This window comes from Macrobrachium nipponense, chromosome 27 (assembly GCF_015104395.2).
Source record: "Macrobrachium nipponense isolate FS-2020 chromosome 27, ASM1510439v2, whole genome shotgun sequence".
NCBI lineage: Eukaryota > Metazoa > Arthropoda > Malacostraca > Decapoda > Palaemonidae > Macrobrachium > Macrobrachium nipponense.
In genome coordinates, this window is record NC_087216.1 from 14,979,955 (window position 1) to 15,006,597 (window position 26,643).

Sequence of the window (26,643 nt, forward strand, 5' to 3'; positions counted from 1 at the left end):
TCTCTCTCTCTCTCTCTCTCTCTCTCTCTCTCTCTCTCAAACACACACACACACACACACACACACACACAAACGCAAAGAGGTTCCAGACGTTTCCTCCGTCCAGCTGCGTCCTTATAACTTGAGCATTTTTGTTCAAGCCTAAAAATTGGGCGCCTTCCTTTTTTTCACGCTCGTGGCTTTCATTATCGGTTACCTTCCCTCCCCGCTCCCCCTTTGGCTTTTACCTGTTCTCCTCATGGATTTTGATTGACCCTTTTCCAAATTATTTTTTATGGTGTGAATATTTGACTTTTCTTGGCCCTGGTGGAATTTGGAGGGTTATTTCATATTTATAGTGAACGTAATTAGGTTCTTCTCTTTACGTCGATTATGTTAGTTAACAAATCATTACTCCTTTAATGACGTAAGTTTGGAAATGAGTCGAGCAGTAACAATTAGGCGTTACAGGTTTGTGATTTAAACTTAGTTTTTTTCCAGTTCATAATCTAAGCACATTTCCTTAAACAATATGAGCGAATATGTTACCGTAACTTATTTTGCCATGGGTGACTCTATTGCAGTAGCTTACTGTACCATAGGTGAATAAATTACAGTAGCTTACTGTACCATAGGTGATTATATTACTCTAGCTTTTTGTAATGTGGGTGAATATATTACAATAACGTACTGTAGAATTCATGATTCATGGTGTAAATTGTACAGAGCAGGAAGATCATGTATTTCTTGCACTGGGCAATCTATTTTCATGTCTTATATCTAATAAATTATAAATTGTCATGAATACATTAACATTGTGGTACTCCACTGCCGTCTGCTAAAAATGAACTTAGTAAGAATATTACTTTTACATTTATTAAAAAAAAAGATAATATGACCCTGATTAAATGGGTATACAAGATATTGGAAGAGCTGTTTACTTTTGGGATTTAGAGGATTTTCTCTTATTAAGAGCTTAACGAGCTGCTTTTTTCCAACCATTTAATTTGATTGTTTTCTTTTTTACGGGTTGCCCTTTTAAGCCTCTGCTTTGGTCTTACCAGCAACACTGATTAGCATCGAATTTAGATCTAATCCTAGTATTTCTCTCTCTCTCTCTCTCTCTCTCTCTCTCAAGTGCAATCCAAGATTTGTAATTTTATGGGTCTTCGTATTTGTCAGGGACCTCACTTCTCTCTACTGTAGGGGTATCTAACTATTTGAAGGTTAAATGATGTATTATTTTTGATGGTTTTATTTACAAGACACCGTTTGTTCATAACTGTATTTTGACAGTGCCCGTCATCACGTCTTTAATGAAGAGCGTAATAGTGATAGATAGCAGGTTTGATGATCAGTGTGTTGAGCATTTGTAACTTTCTTGATATATACATGCACACACATGCATACATACCTTTGTGTGTGTGTGTGTGTGATGTTATAAACATTAGCAGACAGCTCCGTGTATATGTACATTAACGCACTGTATCTGTGCTAATGTATGTAATCTGTTTCCGGAGCCGGTTTGGAACGTAATCCGATACCAGATATAAAATCCCTCCCACATAAGCATTTCCCGAGATGCATTAAGGCTTAACACGTGTAATAACAGCATATGAAAATATCATATGTTTTCAACTGTGAGGTTTTCTTGCGTCGTATGAGAACTCGGTCGATAAATTCACGCACGATTACCCGAGCGGCATTTAAATAATTTATTTACTCTTAGAAATGGAACCTCTTCAGTGCAAGTAAAACTGGTCTAGCTCAAGTGCGTAATCACGGAAAATAATCTAATATATAATATATTTTATATATATATATATCATGGTGTATATATATATATATATAATATATATATATATATATATATATATATAATATATATATATAATATATATATATGTCACTTTTCCAGAGGTCATCGACGTATATATATATATATATATATATATATATATATATATATATATATATATATATATCTATATATATATCTATATATATATATATATATATCTATATATATATATATATATATATATATATATATATATATATATATATATACGTCGATGACCTCTGAAAAAGTGACAATTAAATATCAGGTAACAACGGCTTTCGTGGTACATTGACGATGTTTATGTAATACAAGAAAGCGCTGTAATTCCTGGTCTTCAATTAAATCGTTTTATGCCAGAACTAGTAATACGGTACATGTTTAACCTTGGATATATTTGGCTAACTCGTCTGGTCCTCGTCTAGGTATTATGTTAGGAATGTTCGAGTCGAACTAAAATACAAAGGAGCTAAAATGATTCTGTGTTATTAGTAACTCTGATATAAACAGATCGAGTTAAAGTCCTTTTAATATCTATTCTCTGTTTGGGGAAAATATGAGTGTAGGTACTGACAGTTTTTTTTATTTAATTTGTCTGTCTCTATCTTAGTTTCTGTCTGTCTGCATATCTATCTACATATCCATCCATCTACCTGTATATTTATGCCATACATACGTACAGACCTTAATTATACTTTCGCACTGTATATATCGTATATGTACGCTACATTATACATATATAAAGCTGCATGTATATATTTAATTTTTTTACCAGCGCGAGACAAAGAGCTTAAATCTCTCTCTCTCTCTCTCTCTCTCTCTCTCTCTCTCTCTCTCTCTCTCTCTCTCTCTCTCTCTCTCTCTCTCTCTCTCTCTCACATCGTGCTATTCATCTCCTAGAGATGAATTATCACATCCGAATAGTGAGAAATATGAACGTCATAGAAATAGCGGTAATGACAGCCGAGAGGGACTTTAAAGCTCGTTAACACTGGAAAAAATTCAAGAAAAAATGTTATAATGAATTTTCCCCTCCTTTTTTTATTACTTCCATTTCTCCCCTCCTCGATATCGCCGCCCTTCGCCAGGATCTCATCTGATCTCCCAAATCTCATCTTATCGCTGATCTCGTGAGAGAGAGAGAGAGAGAGAGAGAGAGAGAGAGAGAGAGAGAGAGAGAGAGAGAGAGAGAGAGAGAGATTGTATCACCACCAAAAATGGCGAAGATTTCCCCCCGTCTTAATTCTTCGTCTTAATCCTCTTTTATTAATTTATTATCTCGTTTGCACACATCCTTTATATTTCCGTGTGCCTCTCGTTCCATTTTTTTCTTCTCCTACCATCCCATTCCTTTCCTCTATAACTTAACTGTCTCTTTCCTCCCTAATTAGATGCTTCGGATTATTTGAAGAATTTTTCGGAATTGCCTAGAGGGAGCTGCAAGGCAAGAAATTTTCTCTTACTATTATTTATTTATTTATTTTTTCAAGGTGTTCTCTAGTGTTTGGGACGGAAAGCTGAATTGGTTTGGTTTCGTTTGGTTTTTATCAAATCTCTGCAGAGCATATCTGTATTATACAGTTATTCTTCTGCTTGATTGAGTGAATTAGTTTGGGTGAGTGATTGAGTTAATTCTGTAAACTGCATTGGACATCATTATTAAGCCCATTTTATTTATTTATTTATTTGATATGACTCTAAAACCTGGCATTAATCGACCATGGACAAGCGCACCTTGTTTCAATTTTTGATGGAATAATACAGTTGCACCAAGAGAAAAATCTTGTTACACTTTTTCTTATGGAAAAAAAAAAAACTTACATAGCTTTAAACCCCCCCACTCCTTAAAATAATGAATATTGCCACTTCCTAAGACCATAAAACGTTATATAAAAAAATTGTAAGTGATGATGTTTGTAACATGAGTTTTCCTTAAGTGGTTTCTCGAAGGAGGAAAGTGACAGAAAGCATCTGCACAAACACCATTTTATAAATAATACCAAATAAATAATGTAAGATACGAAGCAGTCCAGCATAGGTTTTAAAGCCCGTGTCATACTGAATGCCATAAATAGCAAGTTAAAAATGCGCCGAAGTTTCTTCGGCGCATTAGTTTTCTGTACAGCGTCTAATGTTGTATAAAACTCTCAGTCACAGCCCATGAAATGTGAAACGCACAGACGTGCCTGATGAAGCTTTTAGCCACGGCACGGTAGTGGACTGAGTTGTTGGCACCTTTAGCAGCGTCAGACACACGTTCATGGCCAACTTTAACCTTGAATAAAATAAAAACTACTGAGGCTAGAGAGCTGCAATTTGGTATGTTTGATGATTGGAGGGTGGATGATCAACGTACCAATTTGCAGCCCTTTAGCCTTAGTAGGTTTTAAGATGTGAGGGCGGCTAGAGAGAGTGTGGATGGACTTACAAATAACCATCTCATAGTTCTCTTTTACAGGATACTAAAAAGTAGCCTCATACTAAAAAAAGAAAGGAAAAGATCGGTAGACACTTGCTCTTCAAGAAACCTACGCAAGTAACTCCATTAGCGTTCTTAATGTGATAATAAGAGGTGGCAGTGATGTAATTCGAGTAACAGTTATATAACCATTTCCACCATTGTTAAACACACAATGGGCATTCGATTCCTGCACCGCCTCACGGATACCTCATTGAACAGTATTAAGCTACTATTTTCATTTACGTTCTAAAAGTAGAACACATTATGGTAAATTAGTCATTGCTATGAATCTGAAAAATTATTTAAGAGTTCATAGTTGAAGATGAGAGATAATTCGTTAAAATTTAGAATCTGTATTTAAAAACAAATTCCTAGTTTATTTTTTAGAGTGATCATTGTCCTCTTGTTTATTGCTCTGGAAAAGTCTACGCGCATTTTGTTGTTTAAACACTTTTTGCATTCGCCTGCTTAACCTTACAACGCGAAATATTGCATGAGAGATAATTGTTTTTTGTCAAACAAAGGTGTTTCACATGAATTTACTTTGAGGGAGGCTCAAAGTCAGATGCTTTTATAGCTCATCCCTACCTCGATGTCTGAATTTGAAATTCCCGAAATTAAGTACCATTCTGATTCTGTAGGCGTTTTAGAGGTAGTTATATATTCTCATTAGAACGGTAGGCTGCTATAGCTCATCTTCCCTTCCATAGGGGTCGTAAAGTTTAGGAGGATACGGTTTGATGAGAGCATTAGGCGAAGTGTGCGCTAGTTTATCTGTGGAAAAAGGAAGAAATTGTACGTATCGCTTTTCATTTATGTTTTTTTAATGCTTTTGGAAAGAGTAACTATTCCTTCAGTATTTATAATATGAGCTTCAAAGATAGTCACTTTTTCAACATATGTCGTATTGTCTCCGATATTTTTATTCAGCTTTCGTAGCCACTATTATTTGTATGTATGCTACTTGTTATTTTTAAATCGGCAATTTCCAAATAATCTTTTAAATACCAAAGGGCATTCAAACTTAGGAGATTGCCTTCTACTTTGAAAGGTGAGATTTCAAGCCTTCCTGTTTCAGCTAACCTCATCCTCTTTCCCACTCTTACATCCCCTCCTCTCCCCCCTCCCCCCTCTTACTCCCTTCCCCCGCTACATTCGTAGGTCCTACTCTTTTAGCCAGTCCCCTTTTTAATTAAGCCTCTTATTTGTACATACCACTTCTTCAAACCCTACTTGTTAAATTCTCCCACTTATTTAGGCCACACATTTACACTCCCAACATTAGGCCCCCCTCTTTTAAATTCCTCTTGCTTTGAACCCCACATTTAGCTTCCCCAACTTTAGTCCCCACTCTTCTAACGTCCTCCTCTTTAGTCCCCACTCTTCTAACATCCTCCTTTTTAGACCCCACTCTTTTAACGTCCTCTTTAGTCCCCACTCTTCTAACGTCCTCCTCTTTAGTCCCCACTCTTCTAACGTCCTCCTCTTTAGTCCCCACTCTTCTAACGTCCTCCCCTTTAGTCCTCACTCTTCTAACGTCCTCCTCTTTAGTCCCCACTCTTCTAACGTCCTCCCCTTTAGTCCCCACTCTTCTAACGTCCTCCCCTTTAGTCCCCACTCTTCTAACGTCCTCCTCTTTAGTCCCCACTCTTCTAACGTCCTCCTCTTTAGTCCCCACTCTTCTAACGTCCTCCTCTTTAAGACCACAATGAAAATTTGACCTTTGTATGTCCCACTTTCAACCTCCCCTTCTTTAAATTCTGCTTTTAAGACTCATCTCTTCTTCAGGACCCACTATTTTAATTAACCACTCCTATAGAGTCCATTATTTTAATCGCTTCCTAAGGCCACACGCTCTGCTCCTCCCATTGGTCTTTTCTTAGAGAGGAACGATTCCAAAGAAAGGTTAATGTTAGGCTGTAATGTGGATTTTATGCTGATTCAGTTTTGTCTGGAAATTTCTGCGTGATTTTTTTTTAGTATTTGGTAATTGCAGAATGATGCTTTCAAACCAACATAATCTTACGTTATATTGCTCGCTAGCTCTTTATGACTATTGCCTCACTTTTTCTGTAGTATTACATCACCTCTTGTGTAGTATTACGTCACCACCTGGGTAATTTTACCATAATCTCCCGTGCAGTATTACCTCACCACATAGGAAGTATGACCACATCACCTGCGCAGTAATGCCACACCACTGGCAAAGTATCACCATGCCACCTGAATAGTATTATCACACAACTAAGGCCAGTACTATCTCACCATCTTAGCAGTATTATCAGACCACTGTGACTACTATTATGGCGCCTCTTGCCTAGTATTATCAGACTTCTTGAGATGTTTACCCATACCACCCGAGCAGTATTTCCAATCGTTTCACATCCGCCTCAGCATAATTCTTTACTCTCCCCGTATAACGAATGACGCGAGCGGAATAGGGGAACGTGTAAAAGCAATCAGTCTCCTTTAATAATTGAACGTAGGTCTTGTACCTGCGTCGCCCCAAGAAGGGCTGTGACCCGAGGTCAGTTGTTGATGAAAATATCATAGCTCTCTTTCAACCAGGGTCACGGTCGGTGTCGCTTGAATAATTAACGGCTCATGATGGTTGTGCGGTTCGTGATTGGATATGTGCGTCTCATGGTAAATGCATGTGACATATCCCAGGCCTGGTTAAATATGACTGGTCCGTGACAGACTGTGACGTAATCACATGTGAACCCCTGAATCTTTCATGTGTGCTAATTCGAGAATTCAGCTTCTTCAAGAAAAGACTGCTGTAACATTGTAATTGCAAAAACGTCAGTGATACTTGTTCGTGCAGAGAATTTTTTTTATTATTGAATTAATATCTATATATGCGTTATTGCATCAAACAGTTTTCGTGTGAATAAACTTTCAGTATAACGCTGTAACGCAAATCAGTTTGATTTATACTACGAACATATGTACTCTTAAACAAAATGTAAAGTACTCACTCGTATATATATATATATATTATATATATATATCTATATATATATATAAATATATATATATATAACACATATATATACATGTATATGTCTGTGTTATGGGTGTTGTCTGTGAGTCAGGTATATCATATATCATTACAATGAAGAAAACCATGTAACAGATATAGCTAAATAAAATAAAAAGTCTTCGGCGAGTTTCGAGAGGGCCAGTAAATATTCAGAGATGGAATACCATTAATATACGCTACTTTTCACTAGAGAAACCATTCCGCAGATAAAAGGACCACAAACGTGTTTTGTAAATCATACTTTTAGTCGTGTGTTGGCGAGAGAATAATTCATCATACGGCCTTTGTTAGAAGCGAGATTTATATACATTGATTACGTCTTGAGATGAGAAAACGCATGCACGCGTTAACACACATACACACACATATATATTTTATTTATGTATATATATATATATATATATAATATATATATATATATATATATATATATATATACACACACACACGCACATATCAGAACTGTAGAATTATAGTATTTCCCATTATATCATTTGTCGTCTTGCGAGGTTATGCTATTTATATTTGCAAAAAAAATACGACCTACTCAACACCAAGCCTAATAGTAGCGTGATCGGTATGGTCTTGGTCTGCCACCTCGGTGGACGTGAGTTCGATTCTCGGGCATTCCACTGAGGTGTGAGAGATGTGTATTATTGATGATAGAAGCTCACTCTCGACGTGGTTCGGAAGTCACGTAAACCCGTTGGTCCCGTTGCTGAATAACCATTGGTTCCATGCAACGTAAAAACAACATACAAACAAACAAATAATAATTGGCAAGTCTGACAGTTGTCTAAGGTGAACCAAAGTTTGTGTTTACATTTATTTTGGGAGTCATAAAGCGCAGTTATTCAAAAGCCAAAGAATATAGATGGCGTTAGTTCATAGTACCAAAAATCTATGAAGAAGATTATTAATAATGGTACTCTCTTCGTTGGATGTGATGCGTAGCACTTTGACACTATCACAAAAAGGGGTTAATTTAGTACTTTGCTAAAACCTATGTTGAATTCTCCGTTGAGGAACTTTGTACGTCAAGTTGCGTTTCTGTCGTTCACTAGTCTCGGTTTGAGTTTTGCTAATGACTTCCGAAGTTGTTTTCGCAACCTTTCCCCTTAGACATTTCGTTCTCCCCTAAGGCCACACGCGACGGACTTGACCAATCAATCACCATTTGGCTTTCGGACGCAATTCCACGTAATTACGAACTTCAACGCACGTGCAATAAGCCCTCCACTTCCCTGATTGCCTGTCGCACGGGCACAAGAGGCCGCGACGCGCCATTTGAATAAACAAACAACGCGAGAGGACGGCCAATTGATGCAGCGGCCGGTCAGATCCTCCGCCACGAGTCAGTTGTTAATGGCATGCAAATGAAAGCTACTGAGGGCTCGAAATAAGTCACAGTGGTGGAAGAAGAGGTCGATGAAGGGTTGGCTCGTGTCGCTTCCGTTGGTGGCTGGCGGCTGATAATTGAGAACATGCAAGTAAAGGTAACCCCCCCCCCGGTAACCCCCCCCCCCCCCCCCCCACCCGAAAACGTTGGGTGGTTTACCTTGTTGACTTAATTGCATGTAGATGATGTTTCTTCTGTTTAAACCTTTACTCAGTAATGTCCAGCTAACGGCCAGTGTGGTCATTTTAGACTCCCATCATACCTTAACTAACGGTCAGCGTGGTCATTTTTGACTCCCATCATACTCGTCCGTGTTTTAGCAGCTATAGATGTTATTGAGACTATATCTACAGATATTTAAGCTCAATAGATAGTTTGTATGATATATATATATATATATATATATATATATATATATTATATATATTTACATACATACATACATACATTCCCAGTTAGCATTTATTAGTTAATCTAAATCTCTTCTCACTGTGTAATGGAACGGTAATTTTGCTTAATTGATTCCTTTGGAACCATTCCTTCATACAGAAATGCCATATAAACTGTGGCCAGGAATTCAGTCACTTATCACCACTGTAACGGAGCATCTCACTCATTTACTAGTACATTCTCATGGTTACCCTCCTTATGTAGGGGTCCTGATAACTTGGTGGGATCGTCGGTGACTCCCACTCTGTGGGTCCCCAGTTCAAAGGTCGCTCAAGCCTTGATAATTTTCCACAGGGGGACTCAGGTTTGCATAGGTCTCCCTGCAGAGGCGTCAGTAATCAATGCTTTGCCCCTCCAGGTCTCACTTCAATAGAAATTGACTTAGGTGCTGGGCAGATATATATATATATATATATATATATATATATATATATATATTATATATTATATATATATATATATAAAAATATATATATATATATGTATGTAGTATGTATATATAAATTGAACATATGCAAGATTACTCTCTCACACTGTGAGCACAACTACGAGAGAGAGAGAGAGAGAGAGAGAGAGAGAGAGAGAGAGAGAGAGAGAGAGAGAGAGAGAGAGAGAGAGAGAGAGATTGAAACTGGTCAAAAAGCCAAGAGAGAAAAACATTCAACCCATCTTCGGCCCTTTCGTTCATAAATGAAATTTTCCACCCTTGCAAACACAGGAACAGGAATTGCTGTTTTCCTGAGATATAGCAAGGTTTGTTACCATCGGTTATTTCTTTTTCCCTGCTGAAGACCAGCAGCGAAATGGGAAATTGTATTGTTAGTGGATTTCACCTCTGAATTGTAATAGCCATAAAGTAGGTGTTTGTGTGAAAGTTTGTCGAAATGTGGTATGGAAATGACAGCCAGCGGAATTATCCTCGCTGATTTATGCTGTAATTTTATAACGTTACGTTTCTGTTTCCGTTATCTCTCTCTCTCTCTCTCTCTCTCTCTCTCTCTCTCTCTCTCTCTCTCTCTCTCTCTCTCTCTCTCTCTCATTATATACTTCTGCCCTTTAGAGAAAGTGATGACAGAAAGTGGGCACTCTTCTAGTCCTTCGTAAGTATATATATATATATATATATATATATATATATATATATATATATATATATATATATGATATATATATATATGTATGTATGTATATACATACGTATACATATAAATATAAATAAAGATGTTATTTTATAATAACTTTTTTTATATCAATATCGAAACTGGTGTTGATAGTATTGGCACATCTGCCACTGGTAATACTATAGAAATTTCAATTGTTTATACCATATGCTTTGATTTTGAAAGGTATTATATTTTTCATTATACTTTTTTCAAATACAAAATGATGATATGAAAAATCTTTTCAATCACAGATGAATGATATCTGCATAAAGTAATATTTATCTATATCTAACAGTCTATGTTTCAATATATATATATATATATATATATATATATATATTATATATATACATACATATATTTATATATATACTATATATATATATATATATATATATATATATATATATACAAACATATAAAATGTATTAATCTATACACATAATGAAATTAAAGGAATTTTGAACGAGTGCAATAAGGCGTTTGCGATATTTGTGATAGTTTAAGCCATCGGCTAATGGAAATGAGAGAGAGAGAGAGAGAGAGAGGGTTAATCGAAACAATAAGCGGAAGACAAAGATGTCACATGTCTCTGATCTGTTTTGAGAGACATTGCTGACTCAGAGTCGACGGAGTGATGAGAGTCAGAGGAGATGAGAGAGGGAGATGAGACGAGAGAGAGAGAGAGAGAGGAGAGGAGAGGCGACGAGAAGCAAGAGAGAAGGAGAGAGAGAGGATGGAGCAGAGAGAGAGAGAGAGAGAGAGAGAGAGAGAGAGGTTTTTGATTGATGTACAAATAAATAAATCTGTATCTTTATCTATGTGTATACGCATACATATGTACATACACATATACCGATATATTTACATACATATGTACATATATGTACAAAGGGAGAGAGAGAGAGGTTTTTCAATTGTTATATATCTAAATCTATATTGATATACCTATATATTATATATATACTTATATGTTATATAGTGGCCTATGTCGTAGTGCATATGGGGAAGTCTTGGCTTAGACACTTTGAATTTGGAGTTTTGTTATAATGAGTTGCGGCACATAGGTGATTTTTTCTAGAATTTCCTAGACAATTTTATTTGCCGAGTTTTTGCCCTTTTTCAGCAGTTATGCTAAGGAGAGAGTTTATAGTTTTTGACTATAACATTGAGTTATTCTCTGGAGAATTGGAGGTATATTATTTTTGAGTTATAATTTGAGATATAATATATATTGGAGATATATTTAGGCCATTTGATATTTGCCTATGGTGGTGAGAGCTATGTTTAGTTCAATTATTTTGCAGCCATCTTTGTTGCAAATGGAGACACATTTTTGAGGAGATATATGGGGCAATATTTGTGAGTGGGTCTGCTGGATGCTTTGAGTGCAAATTTTTTTTGGAGATGGGATTTAATTTTTTGATTATCCTGCTTGGAGATTTAATATTTTTTGGAGCCTTGTTTTATTTCACATGGAGTTATTGGTGAAATAGAGGTAATTCTTTTTTTATTTCCCGAAATAGAGGTGGATATTTTTTTATTCCTGGAGTGGTGGTTTTTTTTATTAACACGTGGTCATTGGAGAAATAAGAGGGAATATGGTGGTGTGATTATTAATTAAATGGAGGAAATATTTTTATCACCGGAGTGGTTTTATTATCAATATGGTGAAATATGGAGGTGGAATTGATCTTTGATGGGTGACCTTTTTTGTGGTTATGATTTTTGAGTTGAATTTTATTCGAACCTAGAGAAGAGTTCTGTGGTTCTTTCTTTTTGGTTTCGTGACTATTTGGAGGTGAGTGGTATTACTGCATTATGGTCCTATGGAGATATTGTGCATTTTTATGTTCACAAGTGTGTTATGTTTGGAGGCATATAATTGCTGCATTACAAGTTTATCATAGTTTTTTTTTTATCCCAAATAGGCGATAATTTTTTTTATATAATTGGGCAGTGTCATGTGAGAGATACGTCTTCGAGACAGTCTTTGAACAGCTTAGTCATATCCTGGAGTTAATTAAGTGAAATGTGTTTACGTGATTTCAGTTAGAACTTTTTTCCTGAGAATCATGAGTTTCCGAACTTACGAGTCTGACTAGACATTTTTTTTGTGCCGCAGTTTGAGCACATGTGTCTGCAGGTGGATTTTCTACTGACAAGCGCTGTGATGAGTCCGGTGTGCTGATTCCTTTCCTCTAGTGGTGATGGCTCAGAGTTTTGCAATGTCTGGAAATGTTGACAATAGCATTTCATGAGAGTTGTGATGGCAAAAATTCTGTAGCTATACGTGTGTCATTTGTGGGGAAGAAGTGGGATTATGCATATTATGCATATATTATGTGTTTTGTGATGGGGAAGTTTACTTGTGATTATCTTTTTTTTATTTTTTTCCTTTTCTTATGAGAGATGTAATTGGGGTTTAGCTTTAAATAGCATTTATTTTTGGACGGGAGATGTAATTTATCGGGGTTGTGATTTACATAAATGGGAGTTTGACATTAAGTCTCATTGAAATTAATTATATGAGCAGTGGAGGGTTTTTTCTGTTAAACATTGGAGATTTTTACTGATTTTGTGAGTTGTTCAAATATCAGAGCTTGAGAGAACAATTTTTTGTTTTTGGGTCTGGGCTTGTTACGTGATTTATTTTCTTTTTTTTTTACTTGTGGGAACATTCGAGTTTGAAATGTGAGTGCAGAAGTCCGTGGAGTTACTGTGAGTTCTGGGTCATGTGTGCTGATGTGTGAATTTGGAGAATTGAGTTGGAGAACTTGATATTTTTTTCCTTTGCGAGTTGTGATAATGACTTATGATTTAGTGGTCATATTAAATGGAGTTAATTGGGAGATGTTCAGTTAGTATTTCTGACTTTTTTGAGGTCATTGTTTGATAGAAGTAGTATGTCTGGGGTTAATTCTTTTTTTGATTGACTGATGACTTGACAGACATACATATACACCATAATCGTCGTTTCCCGACGCTAGCAAGACGTCCACCAGCTGTGCAGAGATGTTGCTCTCGTTTATCCAGGGTGATTACAAGAGTTTCTACGAGTCTACAGAGTTCTACAGCGCTTTTTGTCTACAAAGCCGTTAGAAGTCTTCTACAGGGAGGGAGGCCGTTCGCCTTTCTACAGCTATCTACAGAATGCTGGAAGTTGCAGACAAAGAGGGATATTCAAGAATCCAAGATGAGAGAAAATTCTAGTGTTATTTGAGATGAAGCGTGATAAGACTTTACTTTATAATGCCAGAGATGTGCAGTTATTATTTTTTGTGTTTTGAGCCAGCCAATGTTTTCTTATATATATAAGCTGTTTTTTTGACCAGTTTCTAGGCGGGAGCTAGCAATTTTGCGTGGCCGAGCTCTGTGAGATAAAAGGGGTTATAATTAATAATATGTTTAATATGCCAATGTGATGTGCTGTGACCTTTTTGGAATGCGCAGACTTCCCATAGAGACAGAGCCGAAGCAACGACCTGAGGAAGCTGATAATTCATTTCTGGGATGGCGTGATACGAAAAGTGCATAGTTAAGCGGGTCAATGTTCGTCAGTTCATGGGCTCTTGTTCAAATGCCTTTAGAAACTGGTTGTAGCCAGTAACATGGGGTGTTGGCGAAGTGTGCATTTGTATGTACATGTGCGCCTCTTCCTTTGATAATGGCGTCCTTAGCCAAGTCTATGGGAAGACTTGCAGAGAGGTCCGTGGGAGAAAGGCAGAGCCACAATGGCGAGTGCCAAAGTGTTTTTTAAACTGTGAGTGATATTCTGGCTTGGAAATGGGGAAGTGTTGAATTACTTTAGCCAAAGGGGTGGTTTGTCGATTGCTTGTAAAATGTTATATTTCATTTAAGCTGTTAACTTTGTCTTTAAACTTATCTGTGCTAACGAGTGTGTTTCTTGTTTCTTTGTAACAGACGATTCTGGCAAGGGAACTGAATGTCCTAGGGGGGACCGAGAGTCCCGTATGGGAGAAGAGATAATTGGTGTGACAAATTACTGATTAAGACATTTTAAATACTGGGGGGTTAACTGAGCTAGTTAGTCTGTGAAACTTGGATTTTTATCTTTCCATTGTTGAATAAACATTTATTTTTTATATAACTTTGACTCTCATTTTGATTACCTGTCAGAATGGAGAGAGAGAGAGAGATTGTGTGTATCAGTTTGCCTACCGCTCGGGGTTTCACGCATACCAAATAAATACGAGATTAATATCTCGTTACACACACACACACACACACACCACACACACACAACACACACATATATTTATATATATATATATTATATAATATATATAGAGAGAGAGAGAGAGAGAGAGAGAGAGAGAGAGAGAGAGAGAGTATTTGTGTCTCTAATCTCCGTCTAATATGATGGTTTCTTGCACGTGGGCTGCGTAGTGTATGCCGTGAGTGACTTATCTTTCCCATCTCGTGTCTTCTTCTTCTTCTTTTTCTTCTTTACTACCTCCGATTCTTCTTCTTGAAGGTTTCATCTAGACCCAAAGCCAAAGCTGCGTCCGACATTTTCAGTGAAGTTTGATGTTTATATACATAAATAACATTTATTTCTATACTGCTGTGTGCACATCTGCATATATGTGTTCCGTTCCATATGATGTATGTGCACAATGGAGATACGGAAATTTATACTTTATATCATGGACTTTATATATAAATATGAAGCATTTACCTATTTTCTTATCCATTTACTTGTTAATGTCTCTCTCATTAATGTCATGATGAGATCTGCCAGAGGTAAAGTTATTTTTAGGGGGAAGATTATTTAACTGACCTTTTCTAAACCACTCGTACCCTCGATCCCAGTTAAAGGAAGATATTTCTGGTGAAGAATGCATTTGTATTGTGCAGTCATTCTCTCTCTCTCTCTCTCTCTCTCTCTCTCTCAATAGAGTAAGTTATATGCATAACCCTTTCGAGCTCTCTCTCTCTCTCTCTCTCTCTCTCTCTCTCTCTCTCTATATATATATATATATATATATATATATATATATATTATATATATCTTATATATTATATATATATATATATATATCTATATCTATATATATTAGTATATATATTATTATTAATATTAAATATATTATAATATATATATTAGATATATAATATATATATATATATATATATATATTATATATATATATATATATACCCCCTAATACCCCCTGTGTTATTAGCAATACTTAGTTGCTTAAGTAAATGTATGTTGTTATCATTATTACATGGGATTCACTTTTGTTAGAATGAATCTTGATTAAATATTACTATTATCAAAAGTAGGCCAGCCCCTAGGAACGAGCTTATTGGATGGGATGAGAGAGAGAGAGAGAAATTGCTGTGGCAGAAGAGGAACTCTCCCACTGAGTTGCTCGGAACAGTAACCGAAATAACACCTGTAAAAAGCCGACTTTCATGACTTGACTTCCATGGAGCTCCCCAGATTGAATAAAGCACGTTGCGGTATTTAATCAATACCTGAGTTTTAACTACAGCCACCCCATTATTCTTTTGTTTTACGTTTTGCAATGCCCCGTTCATCACACGTTAGTTTATGGATTCTTGTTACGCATGCTGTATTGCAGTTTAATTTTCTCATGAATTCTTCATCCATTTCCGTTCCGTAACTTTTTATCGAGGTATCCGTGTATAATATAATAATAATAATAATAATAATAATAACTAATAATAATAATATGCTGGAAGTAAACCCTCTTTTAAACATGTTTTATTAAAAGTAACTGCTGCCTCAGCTGCGTTAATTTATAAAGGCTCTCCTCTATTTTTCTGATTATTGGTTTCTCATTATTTTCTCACTAGTTTCAGCAACAATGAGAAAACAGTAATTAGAAAAGTAGAGAAGAGCCTTTATAGAATTAACGCAGCTGAGGCAGCAATTACTTTTAATAATAATAATAATAATAATAATAATAATAATAATAATAATAATAATAATAATAATAAATAATAATAATAATAAATAATAATAATAATAGCAGCAGCAGCAGCAACGGTGGTAGTAGTAGCAAGAGCAGTATACAAGGATTTCTGAAAGATTCGACCCTGACCCACAAATTCTCTGGTCATATCGATCCTTAGCTTTTGTATGTTATCGATCTTCCGGTTCCTTTTGAAGGTTGGTGCTCTGACTCATTCCGACCTGGGTTTCTCCTTGTCAGTGGGTGATGTCGTCATTTTCTCAGATTATTATTCAAGCCTGCATAAATGCTTATGAGCTTTCGACTTCCTGTGGCATTATTCTTTAGAATTTTATCGAAGTAGCAATTTACTTCGTAAGATGAACCTTTGTTTTTGAATAGAACCAATAGAACTGGGTTCTATTCATTCCCCGAAGTCTTCATTCGCGTTTCTAAACTGGTAATTCATTCATTCTTTCTCGTTTTGTGTCCTGGAATTGTTCTCCTTTCAGAACCACTCATTCTGTTTTTGATGATATAAAAAACAACGTTTCCCAGTATTTTTCTTGTTGTGATAAAAGTTTCCCCTCCCTCTCATTATGAAAAGTTTCAGATTTCTTTTTTACTTCGGAAAAAAATCCTGATGAAATAAACGTTTTATCTTTTTCTCTCTATCAAAAACTTCCTTTTCTGTTAAAAAAAAAAAAAAGTCTCTTTCATCGATCTGAAAGGCATGTTTTTTTTTTCTATGATTTCTATGATAAATATCGGTCATCCTCACATAAAAATATTATTCTTAGGGGGCCGGTTCCGTCAGTGCACCTCACGTGGTGCACTGTTGGCATTACTGAAGGGTCTTTGCAGCGTCCCCTCTTCCCCTTGCTGCACTCACCTTTTAGACCTCCATTCCCGCTTCCTTTTTCAGTCTTGCCGTCCAGCCGCTCTGACTTTTACTTCTTAGAGCAACTGTTGTGTTTTCTCCCAGTTCCTTCTTTAGGTCTATAATTCGTCTCCTCTGTTTTTTTTTTTTTTTTTTTTTTTATCTCCTCATCTTGGTGTCCAATCCCTCCAACTCCCTCTTTGCAGTCGTAAGCGCTTAATGGCCGAAAGAAGTGCTCCAGAGCTTAGTTTGACACCCTCAATTTCGTGAGTCGGTCATTTTGAAGAAACGTTTTTCCTCGTTATGTAGTACATCGTTTATTAGATTTGATGTGAAGCCTCCTGATCACTAATTCAAGTGGCAGATAGATAGATAGATAGATAGATAGAAGATAGATAGATAGATAGATAGATAGATAGATAGATAGATAGATAGCCACAGAAGGACAGAGAGCAGCTTGATGAGTGAGTAGACAGAAACAAGAAAACACCTAACTTATAAAGAGATTAGCAGGAACAGAAACAGAAAGAATAAATGCACTGATGAATAGACAGGCTGAACTGCATTACTAATTGTGAAAAGAGAGCCAGACGACGCGAGCGAGAAAGATTGCGAACATGCAAACAATCTGCAAAGAAAGGCAACAGGTGGGCCTTTGCATATTGATGTGATACTAATGTCACTTTTAACCTTAAGCGAACGATTAATTCACCCTCAGCTATTATCAAGGGTTCAAGGCTCACTTGCTTTTGTTTCTTTAACATGTTGAATGTGGCTTCACATTTTGAGAACGAAGTCCTGTAATTCAGGAAAGACCCTCGGATGAAATAAGGGGAAATCTTAAAACTATACAAACATGGAATAGATAACAGGGTTGGTGATTTTTTTTATTTAAAAAAAATAAAAAATAAGTGATTTATTTTATTTTTTATTTGATTTTTTTTTATTTATTTGGGTTTTTTATTCGTTAGATGTTTTTTCAATCCTTTTTTCCTCAAAATACATTTTATGACAGAATTATTTTTGATTTATCTTTTAGGTTTCTTTCCAGTTCTGGCCTAAAGTATGTACTTGCAATTTTTTATATATGAAAATAAATAGATGCAGCACAGTTATGTTTAAGTTTTTATTAACCTCCAACCCATATTTTTCAATTGGTCTGCTTCCAAATTAAAAAGATTAAAAAAATAAACAAAATCATGATATTTTTAATGAAAAAATCAATGATTTAATCATTGATTTTTTCATAAAGAGGCATGAACCTTGCAGCCTCTTCCTGAAGGATTTGGTGAGAAATGCCAGGCTAACCATTTATGGTTCTATATTATTTAGGATGAGAAAATTTGAATATATTAGGTGTCAGTTTTTAGTATTAAACTGTATTTTTACAACGAGTGGGCTTCCCCCACCCCCAAAAAAAATCGCCGCCACATTTATACTTTTAACTGTGGACGAACCTCCTTGTGTAGTTGTTAGCAAATTTCAGAATGGCTCCCAAACTTTGCTGCCGTGGACTGCGTTAAAATGTAGTTCGGAATCGCATAATTCCTTGTGTCAACTAAACGAAAATCCCCAAATCCTTTTGACGAATTGAGATATCGTCTAATCATTTTTATTTCCCCGGGATGTTTGACAAGTTAACAAGGCGAAGAATTATCGCGAAAAAAGTGAGTCGGGGGGAATCTGATTTGTGTTAAAAAACAAAGTCAGCGAATTGCGCTTTTGGGTCATTATTACAATGGTTTAAAAGGTCTTTGCATACAGATGCTTGCTTGTGGGGTTTTTCATCCTAGAAACTATTTTGCATTGTAGTTTATAATTATAAAGTTTGTGCTTTAACCATTTGATTTTTCTTGAATAAATAGATTTGTACTTGTTTGTGTGAATGGTTAAAAATTTTACCTGCACGTGTTTGTGTACATATATACATATGTACACATATGTATATATATGTTTGCAATGTTTGTATAATTGTATGTCTGTTCGAATTGTAATGATCTTAATATTAATTTATTATACGTTGAATCGAAAGATCTTGTAGCTACTCCAGTGTTTCACTTTCCTTCGTGGCTTATACCTTTATTTAGAACACATTAATTGAATATTTGCTGGTATACAAGAATCGTCTATGATTTAGCCCTTATAATTCTTTGTATATGTGGAATCCTTTACGACATGATGCTCACATGCTCAAACGTTTGTTTCACGACCAATCTGCGTTTGTGTATCTGTTCCCGAAGCGAGAGGAGTCCTCGTCTCCCCCATTAATTCTGCACCAGGTCTGTCGGCGCCATGTCCTTGGGGAGTCGTGTATAAGAGATATCGTCTCTGGGTTCGGCGTCAATTATAAAAGGTCAGGTGGCCGAGAGAGCGTCCCAGTTCAGCGGCTGCATTTTTAATGGTCCAACTTTCCGAAATCTCCCGCGTTAGGGGGTAGGGGGAGGGGGGGACGTTTTCTCAGAGATATCGCTAATAAGTGCGCGTTTATGTGTTTATGTGTCACATGAGCAGTCAAGAGTATGAATGTGGCAGTGACTATTTTTTCTGAAGCCTCTCCCTGTGAGGGGAATGAACTAACATTACATAAGTAGTCTGCAGTTTTGTTTTACTTTTGAAAGTACACTGTAGGCTCATTCTCATTCGCGTTTAGTAAAAACATCGTGATTTACAGATTATTTTTGTTATCTCCGCCAAAGAAATTTGAGGAAAGTGTGTTGTTATCTTTGCCCGTCAGTGTGTCAGTGTGTGTATGTGTGTGTCTGCCTGTCTTTGGGCTAACGGATTTTGTCAGATCCTGGTGAAACCCTATTTTTGTGTATGTATATATATAATATATATATATATATATATATATATATATTATATATATATATATATACATATATATATATATATATATATATATATATATATATATATATAATATATACAGACATATATGTGTATATATAATATATAGACATAAATGCACGTGTGTGTTCATGTGCATATATGTAAATTTTTCAGCACATCTTTTACCCCCTTGAGAAGTGGTTGGTGTATCGTTAAGCCTGGAGGGGTGAGGTTACTAATCCTCCACTTTATATCTTGACACCTTTATGTTTTCAAATGGAATTTTCAAACATCTTCCTACCTGTTTTACCAGATACCACATGTGAAGAACTTCTTTTATCTCTTTCCGAACTTCGTGAAGTTTGAGCGTAACGAGAATAGTCGGGGTTATGGCCGCAAAGAAATCAATGTTAGGGTCATATTCCCTTAAGAATTGTCCTGTGTAAAAAGGTCCCGAGAAAAATCGTTAGTGTGCAGGTAATAGACTTACTAGAGGGTTGCTACGAATCATTGGCTCATTGTTATGGAGAAATTCAGGTTCCACGCGTTACGAAAGAGTGCTTTCAAGCTAGTAGGTGTTGTTTTATCATCTGGGAAGAGGAAGAATAGTCGCATATATGGACAGATAGACAGACCCGTGATGGACACACGTACTGACGTGTATTCATTCTATGAAAACAAATAAATACATATTAAAAAATCACAGACAACCAAAAAGAGAAAGTTTGTGAATGAATGTTGGCAGTATTAGCAGATTTTAATACTTCTTAGCAATAGAGGAATATCTTAAAGTTTTGTTTTCGTGTAACTTTATGCCTGCAGAAAGTGTTGATCGTCATTGATATTGTTACTCTAGCAAAGGAAAAATCATGTAAAACTTTCTAAATGATTTTTGAAACAAAAATCATCCATCAAAAAAGGGAAAACTCAAAAATATTGTGCAAAAATTGAAATATTTATAAAAATTACTTTTTAGATGAAAAACGGGTGACCACCATGGAAGTCCACACGCTAAGGCATATAAGACCCTAGGAAATCCATGGGGCAAGAGGATTTAGCCTCACCCCTAAAGCAGCTGTGGTAAGCGTGAAGGTTTATTCCCTTTGGGAACTCCTTCTAAGGGTGGAAGGTGATTTGTTGAGTATGTTTAAGATATAAATATAATAAAATATTCGACAGTAACGTGTACAGCAGTCAAAATGATGTTATGCCTCTCACGATAGCCGAATGGATATGTCACTGTAATCTCTGTGTCAAAAACCAAATGGCTCAGGGTCGAATCCTGGATTATTCCCAAAAGTAAGTTCGACACTAAGGGATACTATGACTTAATACTCGTTAGTATCACGTGTGAATTATTTACAAAACCATCATACAAAAGCATCCCTCGGCCATCTTGGCGGAGATGGGTTGATTACGATTTTAGCTACAGAACCTGGATCTGACAGGGATATGAACGTCATATTCGAAATTAACTTTCAGCTCTCCTGATACCTGAATGGATATGTCATTATAATATCTATCACAACCCAAGGGGCACAGATTGGAATCTTGACATGTACAGATGTATTTGTTTATAATTCCCTTTGGTTTACACACACACACATACACACACACACACACATACACACACACACACACTCATACATACATACACACACACACACACACACACACACACACATATATATATATATATATATATATATATATATATATATATATATATATATACACTTTTGTGATTTAACTTCAGTTACTTTTCCCTTGATTTACGGTTTTTGCTCTGTTTTTTCCATGAGAAGCATATTCTTTAAATAAATGGACAGGTGGAAACTTGCACTCACTTGTGCTGAGACTTACCCTCCAGAACAACGTTGCATCGTGAACAATACAAGGAATACGAAAGAAAGAACTCACTTCCCTGGAAGACTGAAAAATCCCTTTTGAATTATAATTGGCCGAAGGGCCATGCCACTTTTATTATCTTGACTATTAAAGATACAGCAACATTTGCGTGACATTCTTAATGAGAGATGTCGTTTGTATCTCTCTCTCTCTCTCTCTCTCTCTCATAATAGATACCATTGTGCCACAAAAATAGAAACGAGGAAGAATGAAACATATGCGCCTGTCTCACGCCCACGCTAATAAATCTTTCCCTCGTAATTATCCTTCTCATGATGGAATCAGCCGCCCACATTTCTCGGCCTGTATACACGCATTAACCAGAATCTCGTGGCATTAAGGGGTGTCTGGGGAGGAGGTGAGGGGGGGGGGGGGGGGGGTTTGTTGGGATAAACGAGGAAGCGCATAAACCTATTAACATTCCATAGACCTCGCTTGACCTCTCAAAGAACTCGTGGTATGTTGCGTTAAGAGTCCTGGTATTTGGTGAGCTTGTTGTCGGGGTTTTGGGGGTTGGGGGAGGGGGGGTGGGATGGGCGGAGGAAGGGAATTGGAGGTGGATGCCATACAGAGGCTGTGTTTTTGTTTTTAGCTCGCTTTTAGCTTGTATGGGGGTTTAAATCGCGGGGATCAGAAGATTCTTCCCAAAATGGTCAGCTTTATAATTTTGGAAGGCCCAGAAACTGCATAACGAGGTTTTGTTCAAGTTTAAATTATCTTTAATATGTAAATTTCTTTATTTTTGTTTTCCGATCTTATGGGCTTATCTGCATTCTTGAAGATAAAAGTTTTTACGTATTAGAGTGATATGGAATTGATTGTTTTCAGCTTATTTTTTCATAACTTACTTATTTTCTTTGGGGGTTTTTGTTACTGCACCGAATAGATAATAAATCTGAAAGTTCAAGGCTAAGTTAAGTATATTTGTATAAATGTCTTCCACATTCTTAAAATATCCCAGCGACAAATGGAAGTTGTAAGAGCAGCAAGCAACTGCAAAACGAAAGAATTCTTACGCTTATTACAAGCGAAAGCTCTTGACGGAAATGATTGTTATTCCTAATTACTAATTATCAATAACAGTTACTTTATAATCGCTGTCAGGTTTGGTAATAATTTCATATTTATTCTTGATGCGTTTGTCATAATTTAGAACGGTACTGTGGGCTCTTGTTTACCCATGCAGTTAGCCGTGTAGTTGGTGACTAATCAACTGTGATGGGTTGCTTACAGAGCAAAGTTTCATTCCAAAAGGTTTTCTGAAGGATAACACCCTTTGGAGTCGCTCCTTCTGTTGGGATAAGGTGTGTGTGTGTGTGTGTAATCTCGAAGGCGAAAGGAAAAGTTACCATTGTTACAATTAGTTTATTATGCTGACGTATCACGATAGTTGCTTTCGTCGCGTTTTCAAGACTGCAATGATTAAAAGACAAAAAAGTCACCATCTCACAAAACGTCACATTGAAACATCGATGCATACGCAAATTATAAGACATGAAAAAAGGGGGAATCGGAACAGGACATAACCTAAACATGAAAAAAGGGGGAATAGGAACAGGACATACTAAAAGGGCAGAAGTAACAAGATTCAAAACATAAGTTTACTCAAGACCCAGCAAGAGCAAGAAAGGACGAGAGAAGGAAAACAGAAACAAAATGTTCAGCGATAAACAATTGTACAGAGGTTGTTTAAGCATCTAACGCGTGTGGTTGTGTGTATATAGATGTGTATGGTGTGTAAATTTGATTGCACAGGGATTCGCTCATGAATTGAAAGGTGGCTGCGTCTGTTTTAGTTTTGTTCAGCCTGGACCCATCATCCCCTATTAGAGGAAATGGCTTGATATCAAAATATAAAAATGCAATTACTTGTGTATAATCAGTTGTATACGAAGATTCATGAGTAAGTTTCACCCTTAACGAAACTATAAATTTATTTATAACGTATGAGAGCTTCAGTGGCATGGTTGGTTTGGTGTTTGCTTCTCACCTTGGTGGTCGCGGGTTCGATTCTCGGCCATTCCATTGAGGAGTGAGAGATGTGTATTTCTGGTGATAGAAGTTCACTCTCGACGTGGTTCGGAAGTCACGTCAAGCCGTTGGTCCCGTTGCTGAATAACCACTGGTTCCATGCAACGTAAAAACACCATACAAACGAAAAAAATTGATAACGTATGTATCATACTAAGACTCTGGCACACACCTATTGAGCGTTCCTTCCTCCTGCCGTCCAATATAAACCTGTGACTGCCATTTTTCCCCAACTTTTGATTCTCTAATCAGTTTAACTTCTGACCTTTGGAAGTTTAGTCACCTGAGGTGTGTTGCATCGAAGGCAATGAAAATTTTCTGGACGTTGCCAACATTTTCTTTACTCTATTTTTCCTCAAAGCGCTAGATTTATTATTTGGGAAACGATAAGCAATGAGAAATACTCGAAAATATTTTGTTGGGAAAACGATGAATAATGAAGAAATATAATAATAAATTCAGACGATATATATATATATGTAGAGAAAGTTTTTTTTTTATTAGATAAACGAAAGTGATGAAAATTCATCTGAGAGTGAAGCTGAAAATTAAATTTAGTGGAGGTGAGGTGAAATTGTTAACTCACTTTTATTTTGAACTTGGAGATCCTCCATTTTGTATTTTATGTATTTCTATTTTTGTTTCATAACTCTTTACCTTTTCATCATTTTTAGGAAGATTAGTGTCTCTCTTAAAATAAACTGGTATATAAAACGAATGGTTGTATTTATTTATAACGTTTGTTGTTATATAGTTATGGCAGGATATTATACCAAATTTCGTTCTTTGCTTTCGAGGCAGCTTTCGATCGCAGTTTTATAATCCATTGTAGAAACACCTTTGGTTCTTAAAGACTGATTTAATTGAGAATGACATGGTTAGAAAATCCTCTCAGTAATACATACATTTCAAGAGAAAGTTAATTAACACGCACTCTATACTAGGTTAGCCTAGTCACACAAACAATCTATAATTCAATAAGGAAATTCTCGCGAATAGCTCTTAATCCAATTAAACTCAAATTCATTTGTCTTATCCCTCCATCTCCTTAACGCACGCACATTCACACACATACGTAAGCAAATACTACAGGAAAATATAAGTCAGCAATCCAAGCGCTTTCGTCTTTACTAAGATATTGTCCTTGACAATGTCTTAGTAAAGACGAAATCGCTTGGATTTCTGACTAACATTTTCCTGTGATATTCGCTTATTTAATGAAGTCACGTGCATCTACTGTGATTTTTTAAACACACTTACGTACAGACACACCCACACCAATACACACACACACATCCCCACACGCTGTGCCAAGAGGAGACAAACAATTATTCTCGACTCTGGTGTCTGGCGTCGACAAAATGGCAAACAAATCTTCGGAGAAACTGAAAAACGACACGAAGTCTTTTGGGAATACGTCCATCACCATTAGCGATGCAACAAATATCCTGGCGTAGCAATTTGATTTGTTTGTTGCAGTCAGGACAAATTTACACTTACTCGAAGCTAACGAATACTGTCAGTGATCGAATGCACTTCTTGCGCCTGTCTTAGGTGGACAGTCGGAAATTGCTATGTTATACGATGTCAGATGGTATTGTTATTGTATAGGGTGAATATCAGATGGTATTGTTATTGTCTAGGGTGAATATCAGAGGGTATTGTTATTGTCTAGGGTGAATATCAGAGGGTATTGTTATTGTCTAGGGTGAATATCAGAGGGTATTGTTATTGTCTAGGGTGAATATCAGAGGGTATTGTTATTGTCTAGGGTGAATATCAGAGGGTATTGTTATTGTCTAGGGTGAATATCAGAGAGTATTGTTATTGTCTAGGGTGAATATCAGAGGGTATTGTTATTGTCTAGGGTGAATATCAGAGGGTATTGTTATTGTCTAGGGTGAATATCAGAGAGTATTGTTATTGTCTAGGGTGAATATCAGAGGGTATTGTTATTGTCTAGGGTGAATATCAGAGGGTATTGTTATTGTAGGGTGAATATCGAGAGTATTGTTATTGTCTAGGGCGAATATAGAGGGTAATGTATTGTCTAGGGTGAATACCAGAGGGTATTGTTATTGTCTAGGGTGAATACCAAAGGGTATTGTTATTGTCTAGGGTGAATATCAAATGGGGTTGTTTTAGGATGGGATAGATATCACGCGTGATTGGTGAGGGATGTATTGGATATCGGATGGGATTTTTTTTAATGTATTGGAAGGTTATCAGGTGGGGTTGTTTTAGGATGGGGTGGTTACTAGATGAGGTTGTTTTAGAAAGGGAAGGATGGATATCAGATGAGGTTATTTAGTGTTAGTAAGGGTTGTTTTAGGATGGGATGGGAATCAGATGAGGTTGTTTTAGGGTGGAGTGCTTATTGCAACTCAAATGTAATTTGACAGCTAAGTTATCCAAGATCATTTCAGTTCAAAGTTGTTGTTTCCCATACGTAATATCTAATGCTCTAATAACCCGGTCTTTTTACTTTGTGAACTGTTCTTTAAGCTTTAAGATCTATTGAAAATGAAGCTAAACCTTTCAGAATGACATATTAAATGCGTTATTGCTATATGCATTGAAAGATAAGGTTTCGGTAATTTCTATTTAAGTATTTGGCTAAAGCTGATTCTGTATAAAAATACGTATTAAATCTTAATCAAGTCTTACAAATTCAATTATTATATTCTCTTACTAAAGCAAGGCATG

General features: G+C 36.3%; 1 protein-coding gene across 1 annotated transcript in view; it reads left to right on the top strand.

Annotated features, from left to right (window-relative positions):
- The window catches only part of LOC135200507 (uncharacterized), a 643,009-nt gene that overhangs the window by 140,578 nt on the left and 475,788 nt on the right, over positions 1 to 26,643 (top strand). The gene's annotated exons all lie outside the window — the stretch shown is intronic.